A 9,708-nucleotide genomic window follows, 5' to 3' on the forward strand; every position below is an offset into this window, starting at 1 on the left:
ATTCCATGGTGTGTATGTGCCACATTTTCTTAATCCAGTCTGTCACTGATGGACATTTGGGTTGATTCCAAGTCTTTGCTATTGTGAATAGTGCCGCAATAAACATACGTATGCATGTATCTTTATAGCAGCATGATTTACAGAAACTACCATCAGAGTGAACTGCATTGTTCTTGAAAACCTCCAAGTATTCTTCCCTTTTCTCAGTTTTGGGCCTCCTGATTACTACAGTGTGAGTTCCTTGAGTGTAGGGACTATGACTTAATTATCTTAATGACTCCAGTCCCTTTCCCTCTCTCTGGCGCAGAGTCTATGCTAAAAAACAGATTTGTTGAATAAATGAATTAATCCATTTAGCCTTTGTGTGTTTTCCCTCATTTTCTCCTAGGTATTCTATTTGGACTCCAGTTTTTCTAGAAAATTTCCTGCTCCTTTTTAAAATTTTTTATTATTATTTTTTAAATTTGAGACAGAGTTTTGCTCTTGTTGCCCAGGCTGGAGTGCAGTGGCTCAATTTCGGCTCACTGCAACCTCCGCCTCCCGGGTTCAAGCAATTCTCCTGCCTCAGCCTCCCAAGTAGCTGAGATTACCAGTGCCCACTGCCACGCCTGGCAATTTTTTGTATTTTTAGTACAGACAGGATTTCACCATGTTGGCCAGGCTGGTCTTGAACTCCTGACCACCCGCCTCGGCCCCCTAAAGTGCTGGGATTACAGGTGTGAGCCACTGTGCCCCAGCCCTCGTGCTCCTTTTATCTCTGGAAATCTTAACTTCACCTAGTGATGCCGAGATTCCATTCTGCATCATCCCAATTTATTTCCTTACCGGCAGGTAAAAGGTTCAGTTTACTGCACTTTCCATTAGCATGTTAGGGAGGAAAAAATCCCATTTAGTTCACGTGGATTTAATTTCACTTACATTCTCTTGGCTCCAGCTGAATGATTAGTCCCTTAAAAATACTCTTTATTTTGGGTGGCCGAGACGGGTGGATCACGAGGTCAGGAGATCCAGACCATCCTGGCTAACACAGTGAAACCCCGTCTCTACTAAAAATTACAAAAAACTAGCCGGGCGAGGTGACAGACGTCTGTAGTCCCAGCTACTTGGGAGGCTAAGGCAGGAGAATGGCATAAACCCGGGAGGGGAGCTTGCAGTGAGCTGAGATCCGGCCACTGCACTCCAGCCTGGACGACAGAGCGAGACTCCGTCTCAAACAAACAAACAAACAAACAAACACAAAAAAAAAACTCTTTATTCCTACACATGTAACAAGCCTGCACGTTGTGCACATGTACCCTAGAACTTAAAGTATAATTAAAAAAAAAAAAAACTCCTTATTTCATTCCTATTTGAGGATAGGGCCATGCCACCCTTAATTTCTTTACTTGCAGAGTAAAATCAGCTTGCTTATTTTCACTTGGAGGTGAGGATGAATTTGACCAATATCTTAAAATTTTGCTTTTTTTTTTTTTTTTTTTTTTTTTGTGAGTCTCACTGCAACACCCAGGCTGGAGTGCAATGGTGCGATCTCGACTCACTGCAACCTCCACCTCCTGGGTTCAAGTGATTCTCCTGCCTCAGCCTCCTGAGTAGCTGGGACTATAGGCACACACCATCATGCCCAGCTAATTTTTTGTATTTTTAGTAGAGACAGGGTTTCACCATGTTGGCCAGGCTGGTCTGGAACTCCTGACCTCAGGTGATCCACCTGTCTCGGCCTCCCAAAGTGCTGGGATTACAGGCATGAGCCACCACGCCCAGCCCGAAATTTACTTTTTAATATATACAAAAGATACACGCAACACATATATTAAATATAACACTTAATAACATAATGAATACTCATGAACCTCTACCCACTCCAAGAATTAGGACATTTCCTAGTAATGTGTATCTACTTTGTGTTTCTCCTGTACTCTTCCCCTCTGCCATCATGGAAAATTAGTATCCTAAATTTTATGTTTATTATTCCTTTGCAGTTTTCTTTTTAAAATTTAGTTTCATCACAAAAATGCTAAAACAACATGTTGTTTAATTTGCATGCTATTGAGCTTTATAAAAATGCTATTATCCAATGTATAGTTTCCTGGAATTCATTTCAAAGATTCATCCACATTATTCTATACAATGATAGTTCTTTCATTTTCAACACTATATAACATTCTATTGTGTGAATATACTGCAGTTTATTCTTCTGTTGATACATACTTGGGGAGGGATTGTTTCCAGGCTTTTGAAAATTATTATTCTAAACACTGCTGCTATAAATAGTATACAGGCCTCATGGTAACATATGCAAGTGTTTCCACCTAGGAGTAGAGTTGCTGCATTGTAGAGTATGCAAATATTCAACCTTGTAAGATAATTAATGCCAAATAGTTTTTTCTCTCTCACAGTGTATAAGAATTCTATGTACTCTTTAATGCTTGGTATTGTTATACTTCTTAATTTTTGCTAATCTAGTGGGGGTAAAATGGTATTGTCTATTTTTTATATAGTGGAAGAAAGACTCATCCTTACTTAAAGTAAATTTCCTCTTCCTTTATATATTAAGAGCTTACAGCTTGATTTGACATTACTGTTTCTGGGAATTCCCTTGAGTGAAAACCATTTATTTGTGTGATAGTTTCTGTCTGGGATGTAAAAACTGAGATGGGCTGGAAGCTGCTAACTGGATTGTTTGAATGCTGCTTTTAAGTTTATCTTGCAAAAAGATGCCAAATTATACACACTATAAAATTTATTAATAATCTACAAAATGGAAATATGTAAAATTAGATTCTTTACTATTCTATACTATCACAAATTAATCTGGTCTTGAGCTTATATACCTATCTGCAAAACTTTTTAAAATAAAGCTTCCTTCAATCTGATGATCTAGAATGTTTCCACTAAACCAAGTTTAGTAAAGATATCTTTGCGTATTTTGATATATATATAGACAGAGACAGAAGGTAGATTGGTAGTTTCCTAGGGCTGCTAGGCTGAAGTGCAATGGCACAATCATGGCTCACTGCAACCTCCCCCTCCCAGGTTCATGCAATTCTCGTGCTTCAGCCTCCCAAGTAGCTGGGATTACAGGCATGTGCCGCCATGCCCAGCTAAATTTTTTATTTTTAGTAGAGATGGGTTTTCGCCATATTGGCCAGGCTGGTCTTGAATTCCTGGCCTCAAGTGATCTGCCTACCTCACCTCCCAAAGTGCTAGAATTACAGGCATGAACCACTGTGCCTGGGCCTGCATTCCTCTATATTTTAACCATATATTCCAAAGAGATTCAACTTACCCTCTTTTGACATGGTTACATGATGCAACACAAATTAATCTGTCAGTGAAATTTCAAAACCCCAAATACTCATCACTGTTATCTGCTGAATTGACCCACACACATTAATAAGAAAAATAAGCCCAAACAGATGGTGCTGCTACATTGTACCCTAAAATATGTTTTTTACTTGAAAAGGCCATTTTGTATATAAACAATTTCATCAATAAAACACATGGAGATGGAAAAGAGATTCAAGACAAATAGCAATATGTTTATTTTTAAGATGAACTTTTATGCTACTGGTGTTTATTTTCCTTAAAACAAATACCATTTTGTAATTTGTCTATTTTTTCCTGATTTTGAATGAAAGATTTTTGAAGGAAGCGACTGTGTGTTGGTTTTATGTTTCTGTCTTTTTTTTGTATTGTTTTGTATTATGTTTCTGTTTTTTTTATTGTATTGTATTGTATTGTTAAGTATAGTGTCATACCCCAGAGGGGCACTGGAGAATATTAATTGAGTCCAAAAGTCCCTTCTGGACTATTAATATTTGTTGACTGACAAAAATACTGAGTGAATATGCATGAACAAACCATAAGTAAGCTGTAGTTACTTTCTCCTGTATGGTACTATAGCTATTCTTGGAAGTAATCATTCACCAGGTGAATACATTTATGCCAGGTGAGTATTTTTCAACTTCATTTATACAACTAACTCTGTAATTAGTCAAGTTGCTAGCAACCATTGGTTTCTTTCAATGTTCTCTTTTAAAGGCAGGTTGTTAAACCCCATTTCCTCCTTCCTATAACGGTGGATATTCACTTGTGTATTCATTAAGAGACATCAGGTGCTGCTGAAGCAAAACTGACTCCTGCCAAAGCTCCCTCTAAGTGGGGACTCTTCTTTTATATCATGCAGTGTGCGTTTGTCAGTTTTTGTTTGTTTTTGTTATTCTGTAAGTGGTGATCTATAAGACGGGTCAAAGCCAGAACTTAAGCCTTTACTTCTAACATGGATAGCAACATGACCATATCCTCGTTACAGTAGCAGCTTCCATCATGGCCCCCAACGATTCCTATGCACCCTCGTGTAGTTGTCTCCCACCTGTATCACCAACAGAACATGGCAGTAGTAGTGGTATGTCACTTGCAAGATCAGGTTATAAAAGACTGCAAGGACCCAGGAATCACAGACCAAGCTAGAACCTCAGCTAGTTCCAAAGGGAACTGTTTCTGAAGCTAGGAAGTATTAACCTAGAGCCTGAGTCAAGAGGTCCAGGACTTTCTTGGATCTAGAAAAGTGAGAGAAAGAAATATCTGGGCCGGGCATGGTGGCTCACGCCTGTAATCCCAGCACTTTGGGAGGCCAAGGCGGGTGGATCACCTGAGGTCAGGAGTTTGAGACCAGCTTGCCCAACATAGCGAAACCCCATCTCTACTAAAAATACAAAAAATTAGCCAGGCGTGGTGGCGGGCGCCTGTAATCCCAGCTACCTGGGAGGCTGAGGCAGGAGAATCACTTGAACCTGGGAGGCGGAGGTTGCAGTGAGCCGAGATTGTGCCACTGCACTCTAGCCTGGGTGACAAGAGCAAAACTCCATCTCAAAAAAAAAAAAAAATCTGAATGTATAAGTAGAAATAAAAATGAATTTCACTAGAAGACAGTGAAAAAAAGAGAGCACCTAATAAAAATAAATGAAATACACGTGCTACAAAATGGTTAGACCTTAAAAATATACTATATAAAATAAGTCAGTCACAAAAGACCAGATATTGTATGATTCCATTTACATGTGATGTCCAGAATAGACAAATACAGAGAGACAGAAAGTAGATTGGTAGTTCCCTAGGGCTCTAGGGTTGAGGTACAGTTTGGGGTGATGGCTGGGTGTGGGGTTTCTTTTGGAAGTAATGAAAATGTTCTAACATTGTGGTGGTGGATGCAAAACTAAGTATACTAAAGCCATTGGATTGTACACTGAAAATAAATGAATTGTGTATGAATTTTATCTTTAAAAAGCTGTTTTAAGAAACACTACAACTTTTGTCTTGAGCTCTCTCTTCTCTCGTTCTGAGGGAAGTCAGCCTCCTAGTCTTGGGGATACTCAGGCAACTTGCCTATGGAAAGGTTTTCATGGCAGAGGACTGAGTTTTCCAGCCAACAGCCAGCAAGCAACTGAAGCTTGCCAATAACCTTGTAAATGATGTTTGCTAATCTGTTGGTGGAAAGTAGCATCTTATTAAAGTTGTAGCATGCTGTTTTCTAATTTGAGTGATAATTAGGCATATTTTAACATGTTTAAAGGTATTTGTATGAGGAAGACAAGAAATAAAAACACAAACTCCATGTTCAATGACATTAGGAAACATCTTTAACCCCAAGGCATAGTATATATGAAGGCTAAAAGTGGATGGAGAATGAAAAATGACTTAGCAAGGCAGAGAAGTTCAAACCTAGGTACTGCAGAGGAAGAGAACACCAGCAAGAAGCACCTGCAATCCCAGCATTTTGAGGGGATGGCTTGAGCCCAGGAATTTGAGATAAGCCTGGACAACATAGCAAGACCCCATCTCTTAAAAAAAAAAAAAGGACCAGGATTATTTCAGTCCTTATTTTTCTACAATGTGTGAGGCTGGGTTCCTCTTAACTCATGTCCTCTTAATTGATCTTGTCCAACAAGACAGTAAAAAATTATTTGAGAAGATGTTTATCTCCCTTGGGAGTTCTGAACTTCCCATTTGCTTGGTTAGAATCCTTTCTAGGATCTTTCTAGGATCCTCAGAAAGCCACAGCAGATGACGTATATGTGCAAGGAGGGAAGGGGCTGGATTATTTAAAGGTCTATATAAGGATCAGATAGAACCCAGATCCTTACTCCTACTCCCACCTCACTCAAATAGACACTTTCCTCTCTTTCCCCATACAGGAGACAGAAGGTGTCTTCTCTGGAGAAATTGAAGTAGAAAGGATCTGGACTTGGGTATATCAGGCTCTAAGGAATGGGTATGAAAACAAGGATATGATATAAAAACATAAATGTCTGAACTCTAAGCAGAATGTCATGCATTTTTCCTGACCCAGCTTCAGAAAGCTAGCAGCCAGACTGTTGCTATCTCTAGAGAGGAGATAAGAGGATCTTTCTCTGGAGAAACTGAATTGATACAGATTAAATATTTTCATGTATATCAGCAGCTTCGTAGTATAATAGAATTCATTACATATTTAGAATGTAACCACCTCTCACCACGTTCACTACTCCATCCTGATGCCAGCCACAATCATTTCTTACATGTACTGCTGCAGCATTCTCCTATCTTGTCACTTGCTTCTACCTTTGCCCCTGGAGTCTATTCTCAACCTAGCAGTCAGAACAGTCTTTTTATTACAGAGCCCAGATCGTGTCATACTTCTATTCAAAACCTTCTAGTGATAATAGGTCTCAATCAGACTAAAAGCCAATGTCCTTACTATGGCCTACAGGTCATACATGATTTGTTTCCTCTGCCCTCCACCTCTCTGATCTTGTATTCTTCTGGTCTCCAATTTGCTTACTCTACTGCAGCCATTTCAGTGACCTTAGGAGAATGCTAAGCCCTCTCCCACTTCTGGGTCTTTGCATTTGCTTTTCTCTCTACTTGGAATGATTTTACCCAGATACTCCCTTGGCTAACCTTCTTACCTCCTTTAGATCTTGCTCAAGTATAATCTTAACAGAGAGGCCTTCCCTAGTCACCTATATTAAATAGCATCCTTCCCATCATTCTCTTTTAGCCTGCTTTATTTTCTTCATAGCACTTATACTACCAGATGTTATTATTTGCGTAATCATTTGTTGTATAGCTCCCTTGATGAAAATGTAAGCTTTTGAGGGCAGCGACTTTTTCAATTTTGACTCACTGCCATATCCCAAGCATCTAGTATAGCACCTGGCACATAGTAGGTGCTTAATAAATAATTGTCGGGATGAATGAATCAATAAATCACTCAAAAGAGATGGTAATATACTTTTTCTCTTTTGATTGTTAATGTGATTATCACAATAAGTTTCCTAATGTTGAACTATCCTTGCATTCCTGATATGATCTCACGTGGTCTGGTGTTTAATTCTCTTAAGATGTCATTGAATTTTGTTTGCTAGTATTTTAGTTACTATTTTGCATCATTATTCTTAAGTAAGATTTCTCAGTAGCTTTTATTTAGTTGTGATACCTTTATCAGATTTTGTTCTTACATCTACATTGGATTAAAACAAAGAAGCATCTTTTGTTTTTCCTCTCAAGGCAGCCAATATTATCTTCCTAGCAGAAGAGAGAAGTTTGCTCTAACTTAAAGAACCAGTATTGACTGGGCATGGTGGCTTATACCTGCAATCCCAGCATTTTGAGGGGATGGCTTGAGCCCAGGAATTTGAGACAAGCCTGGGCAACATAGCAAGACCCCATCTCTAAAAAAAAAAAAAGGACCAGGATTATTTCAGTCCTTATTTTTCTGCAATGTGTGAGGCTGGGTTCCTCTTAACTCATGTCCTCTTAATTGATCTTGTCCAACAAGACAGTAAAAAATTATCTGAGAAGATGTTTATCTCCCTTGGGAGTTCTGAACTTCCCATTTGCTTGGTTAGAATCCTTTCTAGGATCTTTCTAGGATCCTCAGGTTTATTTTAATTGGAATCTTTCTCTGGGAGAGGGACCTGACCCTCTGGACCTTGACCCTCTCTTAAACAGAGTGTTGACTTTTAAAATACATCATTTACTTCTAATCGATGACTTCAGGGTAGTTATTGGGAGTGGCAGTTATTTATGCTGTACCACAGTGATATCCTCATTGGCTATTGTAGTAGGTAAGTATGTTTGCATTATCTTAAAGAGGCCCATACTTACTGTGTGTTTTGTTATTTTTGTCAGTGTTTTCAATTTGCTGTCCCTTCCTTCTTAAGTTTTCTCTTCGAAATCAGCATTTTTATTTGTCCTTATCATCTCCCATGGATTTGAAAACCATTGACACACTTGTTAAAATTGTGCCTAAAATAAGAAGTCAATAGTTGTTTAGCCCAAGAGAATCCCTTATGGCAAAATGAAAAACATTTAAAAACTTTTGACATCTCTTTTGACTCCTCAGTTTTTTCTTCATGTTTATTATTTTACTCTAGATTATTTACCATACGATTAGCTAAGTGCAGAGACATTATAGATGCCTGGGTTCAAATCATGGCTAGCTCTGGCTTTTGGGCAAGAATCACAAATTTTCTGAGCCTCAGTAGCATGGGGATGATAATTAGATTTATTTCATAGGGTTGTTGTAAGGCATACATGATTAAATACACATAAAACATTTAGAATAGTACCCAGAATATAGTAGGTAGTCAATAAATTTTACCTTTGATTATTATTATTCTATTCCTAGAATAGCTTTCCCTGATGTTCTTCAAGTGCCTGATAAATATAGATGAAGACGGTCAAAGCTATGTTTAAATCTCCTTGTATCAGGAGTATGAGTGCAGTATTATTGTTTTCCTTTATTTTATTTTATTTTATTTTATTTTATTTTATTTTATTTTATTGTTATTTTTTATTTTGAGACCAAGTCTTGCTCTGTTACCCAGGCTGGAGTGCAGTGGCGCAATCTTGGCTTACTGCAACCTCCACCTCCCAGGTTCAAGCGATTCTCCTCCCTCAGCCTCCTGAGTAGCTGGGACTACAGGTGCATGCCACCACATCCAGCTAATTTTTGTATTTTTAGTAGAGACAGGGTTCACCATGTTGTCCAGGATGGTCTCAATCTGCTGACCCCATGATCCACCCACCTTGGCCTCCCAAAGTGCTGGGATTACAGGCATAAGCCACCGTGCCCGGCCTATTTTCCCATTTTTTAAGTAGGGAAATTGAGTTAGAAAAGGCAAGTGATTTATTCAATCATACAATTTTTTTTTTTTTTTTTTTTTTTTTTTTTTTTTTTTTTTGAGATTGAGTTTCGCTCTTGTTGCCCAGGCTGGAGTGCAATGGCATGATCTCGGCTTACTGCAACCTCTGCCTCCCAGGTTCAAGTGATTCTCCTGCCTCAGCCTCCTGAGTAGCTGTGAATACAGGCGTGCACCACTACGCCTGGCTAATTTTGTATTTTTAGTAGAGATGGGGTTTCACCATGTTGGCCAGGCTGGTCTCGAACTCTTGACCTCAGGTGATCCTCCTCCTCGGCCTCTCAGAGTGCTAGGATTACAGGCGTGAGCCACGACGCCCATCCTTCATCATACAAAACTATTAAAGAACCATGAGTAATATCCAACTTTCTTAATTTTTCCTTTTAAACTTTTTTCACAAATCAGTAATTATTGCTATCACATGATTATTACTATACATTGAAAATATGAATTTCACACCTAGTGGCTATATATGCACCATTCATATGGCATTATATTTTCTGTTACATTTAATTGACTGTTA

The 9,708-nt window shown here is 38.7% G+C and overlaps 1 pseudogene across 1 annotated transcript in view; it reads right to left on the reverse strand.

Annotated features, from left to right (window-relative positions):
• Nucleotides 1-4,516: 4,516 nt before the first annotated feature.
• LOC108530821 (keratin, type I cytoskeletal 18 pseudogene) overlaps nucleotides 4,517-9,708 on the reverse strand; it is an 11,648-nt pseudogene continuing 6,456 nt past the window's right edge. The window contains exon 2 of the transcript XR_001885975.1: nucleotides 4,517-4,559. The product of XR_001885975.1 is annotated as a keratin, type I cytoskeletal 18 pseudogene (transcript). The remainder of the gene's footprint in view (nucleotides 4,560-9,708) is intronic.

This window comes from Rhinopithecus bieti, unplaced genomic scaffold, assembly GCF_001698545.2.
Source record: "Rhinopithecus bieti isolate Rb0 unplaced genomic scaffold, ASM169854v2 scaffold_8674, whole genome shotgun sequence".
Classification (NCBI taxonomy): domain Eukaryota; kingdom Metazoa; phylum Chordata; class Mammalia; order Primates; family Cercopithecidae; genus Rhinopithecus; species Rhinopithecus bieti.